This window comes from Schistocerca cancellata, chromosome 1, assembly GCF_023864275.1.
Source record: "Schistocerca cancellata isolate TAMUIC-IGC-003103 chromosome 1, iqSchCanc2.1, whole genome shotgun sequence".
In the NCBI taxonomy this organism is placed as follows: Eukaryota; Metazoa; Arthropoda; class Insecta; order Orthoptera; family Acrididae; genus Schistocerca; species Schistocerca cancellata.
In genome coordinates, this window is record NC_064626.1 from 605,126,685 (window position 1) to 605,145,455 (window position 18,771).

Genomic DNA, 18,771 nt, shown 5'->3' on the forward strand with positions numbered 1-18,771 from the left:
CCGTCGATGAAATGGCATATTTTTAACTTTTGTGTTAACTAATAAACCCCTCAGTACCAATTCTTTAAAGTATCGAATTCCCGTGAATGAAGCAGATTCAAGCGTCTGACTACTTAACAAGTTATGCACATAAGAGGGAAAATATGTAGAAAAGGTTTAAAATTACGTATTACGTTTAAAGTTTATTGGAAACCGCAAAGCGTTCTCATTATTTAACAATGAATGAACACAGACTAGGTCATTCGCGCTTCGTTGTCAGAAAAAGTGACTTTTCACGCTACTCAATGTTCATGACGTCGTAACTCCTCAACTATGTGCTGTACATTCCGCAGTATATGTGAGTGCTGTGTGAAAAACGAGTTGTGAACAGAATTAGCAGTAAAGAAGTAATAAACTAAAGCGCCACACGTGACACTAAAGTTTTACTGCAAGAGCATCGAAAATGTAGTAAGCGATGAACTTTCCTGCTGTCGTCATTTTATGGGGGTCGTCAGCAATAAAATGTTTAGTAAAGGTTTAAAATTATGTGCAGAATTTGCTGGAAGTCGCTAAGCGTTCTCATTCTCAGATGAATCTACACAACTGGCCATTAAAATTGCTACACCACAAAGATGACGTACTACAGACGCGAAATTTAACCGACAGGAAGAAGATGCTGTGATATGCAAATGATTAGCTTTTCAGAGCATTCACACAAGGTTGGCGCCGGTGGCGACACCTACAACGTGCTAACACGAGGAAAGTTTCCAGCCGATTTCTCATACACAAACAGCAGTTGACCAGCGTCGCCTCGTGTAAGGAGGAGAAATGCGTACCATCACGTTTCCGACTTTGATAAAGGTCGGATTGTAGCCTATCGCATTTGCAGTTTATCGTATCGCGACATTGCTGCTCTCGTTGGTCGAGATCCAATGACTGTTAGCCGAGTATGGAATCGGTGGGTTCAGGAGGGTAATACGGAACGCCTTGCTGGATCCCAACGGCCTCGTATCATTAGCAGTCGAGATAACAGGCATCTTATCCGCATGGCTGTTACGGATCCCTGCGAAACCTACATTTCAGCAGGATAATGCATGACCGCATGGTGCAGGTCCTGTACGGGCCTTTCTGGATACAGAAGATGTTCGACTGCTGCCCTGGCCAGCACATTCTCCAGATCTCTCACCAATCGAAAACGTCTGGTCAGTAGTGGCCGAGCAACTGGCTCGTCACAATATCCCAGTCACTACTCTCGATGAACTGTGGTTTCGTGTTGAAGCTGCATGGGCAGCTGTACTTATACACACAATCCAAGCTCTGTTTGACTCATTGCCCAGGCGTATCAAGGCCGTTATTACGGCCAGAGGTCGTTGTTCTGGGTACTGATTTCTCAGGATCTATGCACTCAAATTGCATGAAAATGTAATCACATGTCAGTTCTAGTATAATATATTTGTCCAATGAATACCCGTTTATCATCTGCATTTCTTCTTGGTGTAGCAATTTTAATGGCCAGTAGTGTAACTTTGAATGTCATTTAATTTCTAAACGGAAATAATGTTTGGTAAAACTCAGGCGATACTCTTCTGAGGTGACCAGGCGGAAAACAGAACGTACTCTCGATCTTAGCTAACTAGTATTGTAATTAAACACAAGAGTGATGAAAATTCGTGACTTTAAAAAGAGTAATTTTTCTGGATGAGTTATGTGTGGCGTGAAAGCGCGCTGCTTGGATTTCAGCATGAAGGTAAGTGTTGAAGCCACTAACGATATTGCAGTCAGTTGTCTAGTTGTCTTTGAACTCCTTCCATATCGGACTGAGGAATACAATTCAGTACTGCTACGTTGATAACAAGGTGATCTGCAACAGAATCCCAGTCCACCAAAAACTCTACATTTCGTCCTCATATTTTATGACGTGCTGTTCTTCATTTCGTCATCGTTCGGCAGTGACGTGTCACAAAGCTTCGTGCTCTAGTTCCAGTGCGTTTGGCAGCTTAAACGTCTTGCTATTTCTCACACAAATCCATTAACTTGGCTCCAGATCAATTCTGTTGGGTTTAGATTGTAGTATTAATGCGACAACTGTAAAAATGTTTTGTAGGAAAGATATGGTCTCACGCGAGCAGAGTGGTGAGCGAAGTAGAAAGATGGAAATCAATAATTTTCGCGGCCTCGAACACACTCCCGATCGAGAATCCGTGGGACCACCTCCATCGGGCTGTTCGTGCCATGGATCCTCAAATGAGAACCCCAGCGCACCTGACCCCAGCACTGGAGTCGGCATTGTTCCACATCGCTGTCGGTACTTTCCACAACCTTATTGACTTTCTTCCTGCACTGCCGCTCTGGGAAAGGTGTTTATTAAGGCTTTCGACAGGCTGTTACATAAATGTGACTGGACCATGTGAGTACTGGTATCATTGAAGTATAACAGGACATCCAAAATTTCATAAGTAAAATTACTTTCCCCAGTAACTACAAGACAAGAAAAGTGAGTAACAGCAAATTTAGGAGCGATCGCTTCACAGTGAAGTTACGTAGAGCGACGTAGCAGTTCATATATTTGAAACACAACGTTTAAGATGTCATAATACGGCCGAGTAACACACATGACAAAAGGAATTATTTTTTGTAATGGGCCGTGGACAAGGTAACTAAATTAAAAGTTCTATAGGCTCTTTGAAGATCGGTTTCATTCAAGGTGACCAGAAATTTCCGATGAACCGTCACTTCGGCCGTTGTCTGCCATATACGTAATGGTAGCATCATGACAAGATGATTGACCATGTTTGCAGATTGATGAAACAGGGTAAAATATATTCAGTTCTAGGGGTGGCTTTTCTGTGTGTTTTAACAACGCTTGCGACCAAGATGATAACCTGAGAAGTGCACGCCCTTCTGTCTGCTTGGATGAAAGGTATTTTCTTCTGTGCTGTTCGCCGCATCTGGCCTGCTTCTAGTCCGCTGAATGTAGTAGGACCCAGCAAGAGGCTCCGTCTTTACAAAGGCAGTTGCGTTCACTCTGGTCAACAGTCAGAATCAATATGGCTCTGTTGACATTAAAGCCCTTCGTAGCTTGTAGAATACTTTTTCTCTTGCAAGCTGGTGATTTTACTTGGTGGAGAACCCTGGCAGTTTTGGAGCGTACTCCGTCGCAGGTTGCGGATGGATAATTTTGCATTTGCAACAAGTCCTCTGCGCATGTAGTTCGAAGGATGATACCAGAGTTTTACCGTCTCATAAGAACAAACGGTCCCTCCCTAACAGCAACCTTCCACATAGTTTACTCTAGCGTAAACTCGAATAAAGCATAGCCTTATAACCCATCTCCCTCCCCCCCCTCCCCACCCTTTCTATACTTCATTCAGGCAAACAAACACAAACACGATGACTGATCAGCAGCCTAGCTCTCCCACACTGGTGTTATTCCACTCTTGAAAGTAGGTCCAACTTATGTATTAGATATCTTATTACTATGTCGCTGTAAGTGAAACCTTGAGACATTCTCATGTATTAACAGCCATCTACGTTTATCTTAATCATACATAATTTTTATTTCAAAAATGGTGTACAATCACAGTCCCTTTAAACGCTACTTGTCTCGCTGTTCATACGCACCATGTAAATGGATGACACTGCTTCCTGCGTCGTAGTGAAATATGCGCTTGGAACACCGTTAATGGGGAGAAACAATGTTTTTCACAAAATTATAGAGAAAAATCAGTTTTGACGCCTTTAGAGAGAGACTATGTAATAAAAATAAGTTTTGTATACTTGTTATACGTCTGGCGTAATCGGTAGGGTCGTATAACCATCATTTTTCAAGAAAAATGGACGCCTTCCAGATTATAATTACATATCGCACGCTAAATTCTGGTTTTCATTGCAAATACCCGTTCTTAATTATCGATGTTTTATAAGAGATTGTTGATATTAAGAAAACTTTACACAATTCATTTTTTTGGAAAAAATGCAAAATGAAATAGTCTTTGTTTGAATTGCTTTGTTGGAAAGATGTGGTCTCACGCGAGCAGAGTGATGAGCGAAGTAGAAACATGGAACACAATAATTTTCGCGGCCTCGAGCACACTGTAAAAATGCTACATGGTGCTTCGCGAACCAAGCACGTAGAGTGTGACCTGTCCTACTGGTAGATTCCTTCGCGCGGAGGAAAAAAACAAATTGCTTAAAGGAGTGGACATGGTTCCCACGGACTGATGCACATTTGTGTTGGTCCACTGTACCTTCCAGAATGACGAGATCGCACAGGAATGCCACGAAAACATTCCCGACACCTTAACGCTGCCACCTCCGGTCTGGACCATTCTACAGTTATTGCAACGTGCTTGCTTTCAGACGTTTCACGCCGTACACGCCAACGGCCATCTGTCCGATGGAGCGTAAAACGAAAAAAAAGGTTCAAATGGTCCTAACAAGGGAACCTCCCCATCGCACCCCCCTCAGATTTAATTATAAGTTGGCACAGTGGATAGGCCTTGAAAACTGAACACAGATCAATCGAGAAAACAGGAAGAAGTTGTGTGGAACTATGAAAAAATAAGCAAAACATACAAACTGAGTAGTCCATGTGCAACATATGCAACATCAAGGAGAAAGTGAGCTCAGGGGAGCGGTGGTCCCGTGGTTAGCATGAGCAGCTGCGGAGCGAGAGGTCCTTGGTTCGAGTATTGCCTCGAGTGAAAACTTTAATTTTTTTATTTACAGTTTATGTCACAAACTCTTATGTTTTCATCACTTTTTTGAGCGTGATTATCACATCCACAAGAAAACCTAAATCGGGCAAGGTAGAAGAATCTTTTTACCCATTCGCCAAGTGTACAACTTGGTGGGTCGGCAACATATTCCTGTCATGTGACGCACATGCCGTCACCTGTGTCGTATAGAATATATCAGACATGTTTTCCTGTGGAGGAATAGGTTGACCTATGGCCTTGCGATCAAATGTTTTCGGTTCCCTTTGGAGAGGCACGTCCTTTCGTCTACTAATCGCACGGTTTTGCGGTGCGGTCGCAAAACACAGACACCAAACTTATTACAGTGAACAGAGACGTCAATGAACGAACGGACAGATCGTAACTATGCGAAAATAAAGAAAAAAAATCTTTTCACTCCAAGGAAGACTTGAACCAAGGACCTCTCGTTCCGCAGCTGTTCACGCTAACCACAGGACTACGGCGCCCCTATGCTTACATTATTCTTGATGTTGCCTATCTTGCGCATGGACTACTCAGTTTGTATATTTTGCTTATTTTTTCATAGTTCCACACAACTTCTTCCTGTTTTCTCGATTGGTCTGTGTTCAGTTTTTCAAGGCCTATCCACTGTGCCAACTTATAACTAAATCTGAGATGGGTGCGATGGGGAGGTTCCCTTGTAAGCACTATGGGACTTAACATCTGAGGTCATCAGTCGCCTAGCCTTAGAACTACTTTAACCTAACTAACCTAAGGACGTCACGCACAGCCATGCCCGAGGCAGGATTCGAACCTGCGACTGTAGCAGCAGCGCGGTTCTGGACTAAAGCGCCTAGGACCGCTCGGCCACACCGGCCAGCAGTATATCATTGCGTGACACATAGACCAGGAGATTTACTCCTTTGCCATTAACTGTATCTACGATATATGTTAAGATAGTATTCACAGATACCACGGGATGTAACTGCACAATTATATCGTTGCACAACACTTAGTTGTGTGCCATCTAAGTGAAACGAGATTCGTCTGAAAAGGTCACCTGTCACCATTCGCTGGAAGTCCAGTCATTGTACTGGAGTGCAGATTCTACCCTTCGTCGCCGATGAAGTGCAGTCAGCACGGGTGCACAGACCAGGCGCCTGCCGCGGATGACTATAACGCAGCTACGTTCGCTGAACAGTCGTTGAGTAGATACTGAAACGATAATCACAAATAGGCAGAGTTATCTACCATCTAACAGAATTAACATCGCTACTAATCTTCCTCCATCACAGACATCTACGTCTAAATCTACGTGTGTGTTCGTAAGTGTTTGGCAGAGCGTTCAAAGAACCGCTTTCAGACCCTTTCCGTGCCATTCGACTCTCGAATAGACCTGTGGAAAAATGAACATCTGTCTATTTTCATACGAGCTTTGATTTCTCGTATGACTTTGGTCATTTTTCTCTATGTAGTTGGGAATCGACAAATAATTTTGGTAGAGCTTTACGTAGGTGAGTGTCTACAGCTGTAAGATAATATGAAAAAAGTGTATTTTCGTCATCAGCGCTGTACAGTTGCATGTTTATTCTCCATTGGTTTCGATTATTATAATCATTTTCACAGGAGAAGTGCAGTGTGCACCGATGTCTAAAACGTATTTTTGATGCTATTTAATTTAGACCAAATTGTCCGTTGAGTACATCGACCAGGTGCTATATTTAGGTTAATATCAACAGTCGAGATCGCAATAGTATACATTTATTTACCGGTTTCGGCTTATGTTGAAGCTATCTTCAGAATTTTGAGTCCCCTATGGCTGGTGCTGGCGGCTCCTCGGTTTTCTCGTTTTTAGATTTCTGAAGATGGCTTTAACATGAGTCGAAACCGGTAAATAAACAAATATTATTGCCATCTCGACTGTTGATTTTAACCTAAATATTTTTGATTCATTGATGTACACTGTTTTCTCTTGTGAAGATGATTGTATTAACGGAAAACGGTAGAGAATAAACGTACAATTGTAGCGCTGATAAAACGAATACGCTTTTTTCAAAAATATTTTGGCATTTGGAACAGAAAGTTGTTGATTGTAATTTCGGGAAAGATGTCGCAGCAACGAAAATTGTTTCTATTGTAATAATTCCCATTCCAACTCTCTTATTATTCGTGATGATACCAAACAACAAGCACTTCTTTGAACTTGTTCCGTGTCCTGCTTGAGTCCTCCCAGGTAAGGATCCCATCCAACGCACCAGTATTCCAAAGGAGGTTTGTTCCACTTTCCAAAGATTGTGCCAATTAAGTGTGGTCTTTGGTTTGCCTTGCTAACAGTACTTGCTACGTAATGAGTCCAATTCAAGTTGTTCATAATCCCTGGGTAATTAGTCGAATCTACAATCTTTAGATTTTTAGTTGAGTCTACAGCCTTTACATTTGTGTGATTTTTCGCGTAACCGAAATTTAACGGTTTTTATTCTTTTGTTTAGTACTCGTGTGTGATGGTCCTCACTCTCTTTGTTGTTGGGAGCCAGTTGTCACTTTCCGCAGGATCTTGTCCAAATCATTCATTTTATAATTCGTTTTGATCTTTTGATGTCTTTCTTAGATGGTAAACACAGCATCACGTGCAGTGTAAGAGGAATCCAAAATCGTTTACATAGATTAAGAACAGTAGACCGCCCTTAACGCTCAGATGTGACCTCGAGTTTATTAGATGTCGTCGCGGCAGATACGTCGAATAATCTCTGGTACCAGATGGATGACTTCGTGGCATCTCCATGACGTATTTCGGACGACTATGTACAAAGTGCATTGTCTGTTAGCACGACCGTTAACACCTGACGATGACACAGAGGGAAACCTACAGACATGTATCCGATTTCTACTTAGCAGTCATATCCAGGCGTTCAGTAGGCTATTTGTAGGAGCCGTAATCAAAAATGTTTCAAATGGCTCTGAGCACTATATGACTTAGCTTCAGAGGTCATCAGTCTCCTAGAACTTAGAACTACTTAAATGTAACTAACCTGAAGACATCACACACATCCATGTCCGAGGCAGGATTCGAACCTGCGACTGTAGCGGTCGCGCGGTTCCAGACTGTAGCTCCTAGAACCGCTCGGCCACCCCGGCCAGCGGAGCCGTAATCAAATGATAACTCGCAGCATATTTTAACGCTGCCTTGGTCCGAGAATTGTTGGTGGGCTATTGAAATGGCTAATTAGTCGAAACCAGGTTAGCCATTTAATCATTCCGTCCTAATATTTTAATTTAGTAAATGAAATGTGCAAGCAGCTGCCCTCTGCGAGTAATTGTCTACGCCTGTTCCTGCTGAACCATCCCGTCCAGGGAACGGTAGCTGGCTGGATACACCGGCGACGGGAGGAGCGAAGCGGCGACACTCTTGCGGCGCAGCAAAGTTTGCCGGTGTGAGCAAGTTGGTGAGGTGGCGGGGTGTATCGAGCGGCCGCCACGCCGCGATTTGTGACGCCAGCGGCAGCGGCAGCGGCAGCGCCAGTGCCAGGGTCGGCCGAGACACGGGCGGCCGCTGAAGGAGTGCTGGCATTCCGGGCTGGCGAGGCGTGCGGGAATGTCTCATCATCCATCACCAGCCCGCGCACCGCATATTGCGCCGACCCCGGAATGTCGGCCTCACGCTGCACACGCCGGCGCCACACAACACGCCGCTGGCTGCTGTTGGCCGCTACTTGTCGTCCTGCTGCGTACAGCCGACCTGCTCCCGGCTAGCACTCCAGGATGGGCCTCTACGTTCTTCTTTTCCTGTTCATCATAATTTCACTCCCGAATCCGTCAGGGACGAGGGTAGACAGCCCATGGTGCAACTGCCCTAGAAGCAACCCCTTACCTCTTAAGCGAATGAGTTTTGAGTTATTAAAATGATAAATTTTTTTAGAAAGTCTTTTGAAGTGTTAAAAGAACGCAAAATGATGATGACATTTAAATAAACCTAACGTACTCTCCTTGTCACGGAAATTACAACACTGTGGAGAAGAGATGCATGGAACATCATTTTGGCATTATATTTAACTAATGCTTGGATATGCGAATGATCAACATTTCATCTCAACTGCACTTAATGCGAAGTAAGGCCACCTGCAGCACTCACTCCGTCTTCAGGCCACGAGTGACCTAACGGGACCATCCGAACGCCGTGTCATCCTCAGATAAGGATGCGGATAGGAGGGGCGTGGGGTCAGCACACTGCTCTCCCGGTCGTTATGATGGTATTCTTGACCGAAGACGCTGCTATTCGGTCGAGTAGCTCCTCAATTGGCATCACGAGGCTGAGTACACCCCGAGAAATGGCAACAGCGCATGGCGCTTGGATGGTCGCCCATCCAAGTGCCGGCCACGCCCAACAGCGCTTAACTTCGGTGATCTCACGGAAACCGGTGTATCCACTGCGGCAAGGCCGTTGACCTACAGGGGATGGACAAAAAAAATGAAAACACCAAAAACACAGCACATTATCATGACTGATATAGTGTAGGAAGTCCTTTGGCACGCAAAACAACATCCAGGCGTCTCGGAATAGATAAATATAGGTCCCGTATGTTTTCAAGGTAATCTTATACCGCTCTTCCAGCCAAATAATGGCTAGTGAATAGCGATAACGGACTGTTCTCTCCAAAGTAGACCACAGACGATCAATAGTATTGAAATCTGATGCTTATGGTGCCTAAGTGAGATGCAGAACTTCATATTCGTGCTCACAAAACCGTTCCAGGACGATGCGAACTGTTTGAACAGTCGACCTGCCGTCCTTGAACACAGCACCACCATTGGCAAACAAACAGTGTACCATCGGATCGACCTGATTAGCCAAAATTGTCACATAATCTTTGACAGTAATGCGTCATTGCAGAGTAACCGTGTATTACGATGATATGGCTGTCCAGATCATCACCGAACCCCCGTCAAGTTTCCTCGTAGGACGTATACTACGTTGTAAACAGTCTGAAACAAGACACAGCCGATTAAAGGCCAGTCTACCACTTTCCCGTGTTATGGACATTTGCAGCACTGGTGTATGGTTTTGAAATTCCAGCTCGCGCTGCAATTCCTTGCTTATTGAGTTCCCTTTGTGTTATTTTAGTGATGATGGCGTTCACGTCTGCGACATTCAGCCCGCATCTCGTGGTCGTGCGGTAGCGTTCTCGCTTCCCACGCCCGGGTTCCCGGGATCGATTCCCAGCGGGGTCAGGGATTTTCTCTGCCTCGTGATGGCTGGGTGTTGTGTGCTGTCCTTAGGTTAGTTAGGTTTAAGTAGTTCTAAGTTCTAGGGGACTTATGGCCACAGCAGTTGAGTCCCATAGTGCTCAGAGCCATTTGAACCATTTTTTTTTGCGACATTCAGTTCTGCAGTGGCTTTTACAGTTGGCTTGCCCTCATTTTTCCTCAAAATTCTCTTGAATGATCGTCTTTCACTATCACTCAACATAAGCTTTGGTCCGCGTTGTCACTTAGCAGATTGTTTTTTCCGCTTTCTTCAAAAATAGTTCAAATGGCTCTGAGCACTATGAGACTTAACTTCTGAGGTCATAAGTCCCCTAGAACGTAGAACTACTTAAACCTAACTAACCTAAGGACATCACACACATCCATGCCCGAGGCAGGATTCGAACCTGTGACCGTAGCGGTCGCGCGGTTCCTGACTGTAGCGCCTAGAACCGCTCAGCAACTCCGGCCGGCCCGCTTTCCTCGAATTCGGTATAAATCTCGGATACGATGCCTGGCGAAACAACAAACACTTCTACTACCTTGGTTACGGAAGCAGCCGTCATACGAGCACCAACAATTTGCCAGCGTTCTAATTACTTAGTTATGACAAAATGGGCTCAGAATTACACATAACACTGTTCTGAGCACGACTAACACTTGCGACAGGTGCGTTTCATCGTCAAATACGACAGCGCCACCTGTGCGCGGGATTAGCCGAGCGGTCTGAGGCGCTGCAGTCATGGACTGTGCGGTTGGTCCCGGCGGGAGTTCGAGTCCTCCCTCGGGCGTGGGTGTGTGTGTTTGCCCTTAGGATAATTTAGGTTAAGTAGTGAGTAAGCTTAGGGACTGATGGCCTTTGCAGTTAAATCCCATAAGATTTCACAGACTCACACGCACACACCTGTATATTTGGCTGGCATCTGCATTTGTGTCAAGCAGGCATTTCACGCGTTGTTTCCATACTGTTGTCCGATTCCTGTACGTAGGGGTGTGAACGTCAACATTCTGTACATAAGGGAAGATAACGCAGCGGGTTTCACATTCTGAAATTGTGTTCGAATGTTTATTATTCATGAGACGGCTGTATGTATAACTCGTTTAACGGGACATAGTACGTGAAATTCTTTGAAATATGACATTTTCTGTTATCCATTCCGTAATGGACTTTGGACTTTGCTGAACATTTTGGTATATAATACATTAAAATCAGACAATAGTGAGACATGCAAATAATATTTTGAATGTTGACGCGTGACTGTAAAATTTCGTGGCTATACAGATACTGCCACAGTTGAGCAGTCATATCTTGGAAACTACACAGTCTAGAAGGCTGTGAATTGCTTTGATTTGTGCCTACTGCTACGTCTCAGAAGTTGGCATTACGAATAAACAAATCAGTCCTTTGTTTCTGATACTAGTTTTCGTCTAAAATAGTGTGATTATCGGCTATTTTTGTAGTAAGTTAGCTTTTATTACTTTTTATATTTAAATAAAACGACTAAGCGTAAAAGTAACGCCAAGAAACGCAAATTTGCTGGTAACAGATATGTGTGGCCTGCATTTTCTTCTGAAGTACTTGAAAACACGTGCGCTAGCAGTCATGCTTTGTGTCCACCTCCTCCAAACACTTGGTGTAAATATAGGCAAGCTGAATTTTCTGGCATCCTTCATGAATTTACACAAAAAAATTCTCTCCCCTTGGCAGTAATGGAGGCAATCAAACCTATTTACAAAGATTTGGAAAATCCTGAGTTACTAAAGAAGTGTTTTCATGGGAAGACCCACAATGTAAATGAGTCCTTCAGTAATGTTGTGTGGTGCCGTGTGCCTAAAAATGTATTTGTAGGCCTTATGACTCTAAATTTAGCAGTTTCTGATGCTGTAATAACTCGTAATGGTCAGAACTATGAAAGACTTAAGGTTCTGGAGAAGTTAGGGGTAAGATTTGGACAGAGCGCAGCTAAAGGGCTGCAGGAACTGGATGAGCTTCGTGTACGTGAAGCAGTGTTAGCTGTTCAGCAAATGACAAAAGAAGCAGGAAAGAAAAGGAGGAGGCAAGTACTGGGCTGTTGGGACACTGAAGAAGACACAGACTATGGGCCAGGGAAATTCTAGCGCATAAAAGACGCAGAAATGTAAGTCTGTATAAGAATTTGTAATAAAAAAATTTTAGACCTCAACATTTCTGAACTACTTTTTTTGCAATAAATGACCCGTTTTCTAAAAATTACTGGTGGTAGAGACATAGAATTTTCACAGCATGCCAAGTGTGAGATTCAACACATATAGAACTAGAATAATTCAAATATCCTGGGTTGTTTTGTTTTTATGTTCATTTATTTACAAAATTCTGTCAAAAATTGAGTGTTGGAAAAAAAAAGATAACATGCCCTACCATACAATGTTAGTAATAATTGTAGTTCAGTGTATCTAGAAAGGTGTTGTGGTTTTGGTCTTCAGTCATGAGTCTGGTTTGATGCAGCTCTCCATGCTACTCTATCCTGTGCAAGCTTCTTCATCTCCCAGTACTTACTGCAACCTACATCCTTCTGAATCTGCTTAGTGTATTCATCTCTTGGTCTCCCTCTACGATTTTTACCCTCCACGCTGCCCTCCAATGCTAAATTTGTGATCCCTTGATGCTTCAGAACATGTTCTACCAACCGGTCCCTTCTTCTTGTCAAGTTGTGCCACAAACTCCTCTTCTCCCCAATTCTATTCAGTACCTCCTCATTAATTATGTGATCTACCCATCTAATCTTCAGCATTCTTCTGTAGCACCACATTTCGAAAGCTTGTATTCTCTTCTTGTCCAAACTATCATCGTCTATGTTTCACTTCCATACATGGCTACACTCCATACAATTACTTTCAGAAACGACTTCCTGACACTTAAATCTCGATGTTAACAAATTTCTCTTCTTCAGAAACGCTCTCCTTGCCATTGCCAGTCTACATTTTATATCCTCTCTACTTCGATCATCATCAGTTATTTTACTCCCCAAATAGCAAAACTCCTGTACTACTTTAAGTGTCTCATTTCCTAATCTAATTCCCTCAGCATCACCCGATTTAATTCGACTACATTCCATTACCCTCGATTGCTTTTGTTGATTCTAGAAACGTACATTCAATAATTATGGAAAATTGCAAGTTGGGGTCTTAAAAAGTTTCCAAGATAACTGGTCACAAAATTCGATAATTTAACAATGACGGCACAGGACATGCAATGTCCGCTTAAGGAGAAATGTCTACAGCACCTATCAGAACCCGACAGCTTCAGCATGGTGGTGGCATACTGTTCCAACTCATTGCTGGGGATCCCGCGACTCTTATGCGAATAAAATATTGTGACTACCATGGAACTCATTTTAGATTTTGCTTTACGCTTTGTCAGCTGCTGTTTCTGTTCCATTAAACTAGAGAGTAGAGTTAATGCAGGCAGAAGAAAGAGGTGCTTGGATTTCAGTAAATCGCGAATCCCAGCTCATGGCAATGTGCATGTAGGGTATTTGATTCTGTACATACGTTATCTGACATGTGTAAACACGTGGACTCTCTTTTACCATGTTTGCCCATGGTATGTTTACAAGCAGCAAGCGTGTGCACCTTGAGCGAAGTGGTGTGCAAATAGCAATGCTGCATTTACGTATACAAACCATGTTTTGCCTGTACTGTTTGAGTTGTGTAGTTCCATCATGTTCACTCGATCAACTTCAGAAACCAGGTAGATAAAACTACATCATTTGATAACGAAACAAAATGTATGAACAAAATTAATTATTTCGTAGACGGATGTAGTAAATGGTTCTGTAATGATGTCGGTGCCATACACCGTAGTAACAGATAAAATAAACAATTCTGTCCTGATGCCGATAAATGGTAGATTTTTGTGGCTGTAGAACTGTCGGTCTGCAGCAGTTAGAGAGCACTTAAACTAATCCAAGTAATAGCCCGGAGATGTCTAGAAATGTGTGTCACACTGGAAACATCGAGGGGTAAGTCAAAGACGTGCGCGGGAGCCCCGCGTAAAAGGGATCTGGGGACACGGCCGGGGTTACGGAGCAAAGCCAGGCACCGGAGGAGGCGCGGGCTTAGGCGGGAATTGGTCTGCTAGGCGAAGACCCGCAAGGTCACCATGGATAGGAGGGGGTTTGGCTCCAGTTACCTCGCGGAAACCAGGAGTTAGACGTGCGCCAGAACGACAGTTGCCGAGGACTCAGCATCACAAAAAGCATCCGTGAATAAGACCTGAGAACATTTCAGTGCAGTAAAAAAAAGCCAGAAAGATTAGTGTTTAATGTACCGTGCTCCGCGAAGTCCAGAGACATGGAAATATGGCCGGACAGGGAAAGAACTTCACCTCACTGCAGAGGAAGGATCAAAAGAAGGTTACTGGAATTTATGAAAACCTACATTCGGATGTTCGTACACGGATAGAAACCCTTGAGTGAATAAGGTGAACCAAGTCTCCACTGATATAAATTTGGAGGTTGTTCAGGGATATTTTCTGAATGTTTTGGTAAAAGGAATCTGCGGTCTCCGGTAGCACATTAAAGACTAGTTACTCTTGTTACCCTTGCATCGACAATGCACTGAAAACATCTGCACATCAGGGTAAATGCCGACGGTGTGGACTGTATGCCTTGTTTGGAAACAAACTTGTACCCATTCACTCACGGTACATTGCTGTTGGGAACAGTAATAGAGTTGCGCTCTGCATAAACTACGGTTCGATAGTTTTGGCACAGTACATAAGTGACGTAGTAAATGGTGGAATTGCCGGCCGTGGTGGCCGAGCGGTTCTAGGCGCTTCAGTCTGGAACCGCGCGACTGCTGCAGTCGCAGGTTCGAATCCTGCCTCGGGCATGGCTGTGTGTGATGTCCTTAGGTTAGTTAGGTTTAAGTAGTTCTAAGTTCTAGGGGACTGATGACCTCAGATGTTAAGACCCATAGTGCTCAGAGCCATTTTTAAAAATGGTGGAATTACCGGAAGTATTGGTAGCACTGGTAGGGAAACAAACATTACTGAATGTGTAAGAGAGAATCTCGGAGCGGACGACTTTTTTTTTTTTTACACAATTGTAACCACACATCGATCAGTATTAGTCCATTGTGTGTATGTATAACAGTTATGGTGTTTTCTGACTCTCCAAAGGGAATACTTTTGAAGAAAATTGGTTCTGGTGTCGTGACAATGACGTTAATCGCTTGGTATCCAGACACATCTGTCCATCCTTCAGCGAGAGCATTTTAATGTTTAATCTTAATTGTGAGAACAGCGTGAACACGTTGGGATTCAGCGTTGACCAACGGTACCCATTGTATTGTATTGTATTGTATTGTATGTTAACCGGGAACCTAGAAACGACGGAGAGGTTCCGTCCCCGCCGCAGCCGCAGTGGTCTACAACCCCACGACGACTACCGCAGTCCACCTCACCCCTCCGCCGCCCCACACCGAACCCAGGGTTATTGTGCGGTTAGGCCCCCAGTGGACCCCCCAGGGAACGTCTCACACCAGACGAGAGACGAGTGTAACCCCTATGTTTGCATGGTAGAGTAATGGTGGTGTACGCGTACGTGGAGAATTTGTTTGCGCAGCAATCGCCGACATAGTGTAACTGAGGTGGAATAAGGGGAATCAGCCCGCATTCGCCGAGGCAGATGGAAAACTGCCTAAAAACCATCCACAGACTGGCTGGTTCACCGGACCTCGACACAAATCCGCCGGGCGGATTCGTGCCGGAGACCAAGCGCTCCTTCCCGCCCGGAAAGCCGTGCGCTGCACCGCACGGCCAACCGGGCGGACTAACGGTACCCATAGTATGATGGTTAGGTTGCTCGTTGTTAGGACAAATTAAATGAAGAGCTTTCCTCCAGTATTGAGTCTCCAGTATCTGTAATGAGACTGCTGAAGCATAAACAGCTCTAGCAACGACTTCGTCTACGTCTTTCAGAAATCATTGAGGGAGTGCCCAATCAAATTGATGATGTGGCGTTCGATGTAATACTTTACTCGCCAGGTCAGGGCACAGACATTGCAAACATCGCCGTTTCATTAGTTGTTTCAGAAATGCTCCTCAAAGGTTTTTCCTGATCTCTGTAAAGATTCCTGTGCTACACGTTTGATAGCCTGTGGACGGAGTCTACAATTCTGGAGACGGCCTCGTACACGAATAGCCAATGTATCATGATATCGTATGGCTCCACAGTACTCACACCTTCCTTCTGTACTGTTTTCGGTGGACCTAGTATTATGAAATTCCCACATTTCCAAACGGTGGCACATACTGAAAAACGTTGGTCGCTTACTGAAGTTGCGTAGGTTACGCGACCCTTTATTTATCCTGGCTGACTTTCTAGACGCTTCAGCGATTCCACTTTCGAGGGGAATCTAGTAAGACACCGATCGCAAAAGTAAAGAAAGCTATCAAAATTAGTCTAACGCCCGATATGTAAGCAATACACCTAAAATGCAGGTAACGCGTGTAGGATGTTAAGTAACCAAGTCTACTGGGAAAAACTGCCGTAGTCGACGCTTTCTTTTTACAGTCTACTGAATCTACTGTAGTTTTACAACTCTGAGCAGTAAAGCCCATTTTACTCTTGATCCTCAAGATTGCATTCAGAAGGGCTCGTTTCTGTCTAGGATTTGTTTATCCGGCAGAGTTAGTTGTACGTTAACAGTGATGCAGAGTAACACGGAAATAACCGATGAGAAGTTGCCGATATACACACCGTCTACGGGATTACTGAATGCAATGGAAAAAAGGCATGGCGATACTGTAAGTCAGCTGTTCCCGAAGCTATTGCAACCACATAGCAGTAGTTTTGCATCTGTACACAGGCGCACACGAATAACTGAATCGTTTCGCGTGGGAAGATTTCAGTTTCCCACCAGACCTACCCTCTCTTTTAACTAACAATGAGGCGCGTGTCGCTCGAGTTTTACGTTTTTGTGTGATGTCTGGCCTTCTTCCCAAAATATTGGGATTGAAGTCTTAATGTGCTGTCCAGTGGTTTGGTCACCCATTATTTGTAAGTGGTCACTCAGCCACCGTTAATTATTTTTACTTGTTTGTACTGCTATTTTATTTTTAGTTTTATCTCCCTGTTTTGGTGTGCTGTGTCCCATCTTGCAATTTGAACAATACCAATTCTCTCACAATTCGGCTCTGAATTGAACTTTCGGGAACGGGCGCTGATAACCTCGTTGTTGTGCGCCCTAAAACACTAATTATCATCATCATCATCATTACAATGTTTTGGTGATTCCACAGTACAGGATTTTCCACTGCTATCAAAATATTTTTAAAAAATAAAGATAATTCTGGTAAAATACAGAATAAATCTTTACTGTATTATTATTGTGTAACGAATCAGCGTAGACTACAGGTTGCTTTTATACCAAACTACTCAGAAAACATCCATGAACGTTTTCCGAAATTTTGTCAGTGGAGTTTATTCCTGGCGTATAAGAGAATTCAGAGCTGTAGCTACGGTGGGTGCCTGAGCTAACGTCCGTAAGCAACCGATGTGCATTCGATCAGCCATTGTCAGCAAGCAATGTTATGTACTGGAGGTGAGATCGTAGAGTGTCAACATTGTTCTACTAATCGCAAGGCAGCAATATATCTAAATCATTCTCCAGAATGTTTCGAACAAGAGCAAAGTGTGTGCAAAGTTTGTCCCACACATCTCGACTGCCGAACAAATACGACGACTTGTGGACGCCTGCAGCTAGTTAATTGAAATGCAAAACGCGTACAATTTTTTTCCGGAAAAAAATAATCACGTGTGACTAGCCCCGGTGTTACCGTACGAACCTACCACAAAATGACAGAGAGCAGAATTTCACACGAAGACGACACTTTGACGACATAACCGACATTCAGGCTAACGTTACGCGCGATTTGAACAACATTCCGAGGAAAGACTTCTCTGGCACTTTCACATGGGTGTTTGAATTTTCTGTGCGTTTGCACTCAAGTAGGGGGAGGGGGGGAGGGAGGGACGGGCTATGTAGAAGACCTGTAGCATTAAAACCACCTTTTTAAATAATGTAATCTCGAAACATTTTGTGCCGACATATATCAGACTTGACCTTGTTTGACATGCGATCTATTGTTATTAAGTGTAATACAGTTATCGGTAGATGGTTATAACACGCAGAAACCTGTAATGGAATTTGTATTTAATGAAGTTTGTAAAGGCTACTACGTCAGTGATAACCGCGTGAATAATTCTTCATCCGTAAAACGAACGAAGTACTGTTTTAAGCAAATCATACTGAAATCAACAATTCCGTCGGCAGGATACCAACAGCCAATATGCCAATAAAACAAAATGAGTTTACTGGTTGAAAGTATAAATTCCAATCTATAATAATAAGTGACGCTGAGACGTTTTCTGATGAGTGTTTCGCGAGAACTATCTTTCTTTCCCATAGTATCTATGTGGTGACTTAAAAGAGAAGCAGTCTACTCTCCAGAAATTAAAAAAAAAATTTATGTTGATAATTATCATGTCCAATCCTAATTAGGACTAGATAAAATGAATTTTTTGTGCCGTACGCATTCTTGTTTGTTATTTGAAAGGCATCAGCAGTGGAATATTTCGTAGATGCTGCACTACATGTGTTCTTTTGCCAGCTTTTGAACTGTTCTTCTGCTTAGTGCTATTCGAAATTTCATTTTCACAGCGTGTTACACAACCTGAATTAAACGAATGTGCATGAAAGTTTTCTGTAGAGCTCTTTCTTCGACTGCGATTTCTTTTCATATCGTTTCTGCCCACTTAATTTCTCTCTCTCTCTCTCTCTCTCTCTCTCTCTTTTTTTTTTTTTTTTT

General features: G+C 43.5%; 1 protein-coding gene and 1 pseudogene across 2 annotated transcripts in view; one reads left to right on the forward strand and one right to left on the reverse strand.

Annotated features, from left to right (window-relative positions):
* Nucleotides 1–18,771, forward strand: part of LOC126182543 (leucine-rich repeat-containing protein 4-like) — a 1,045,219-nt gene that overhangs the window by 466,961 nt on the left and 559,487 nt on the right. The window lies entirely within an intron of this gene.
* Nucleotides 9,003–9,119, reverse strand: LOC126098697 (5S ribosomal RNA; annotated as a pseudogene).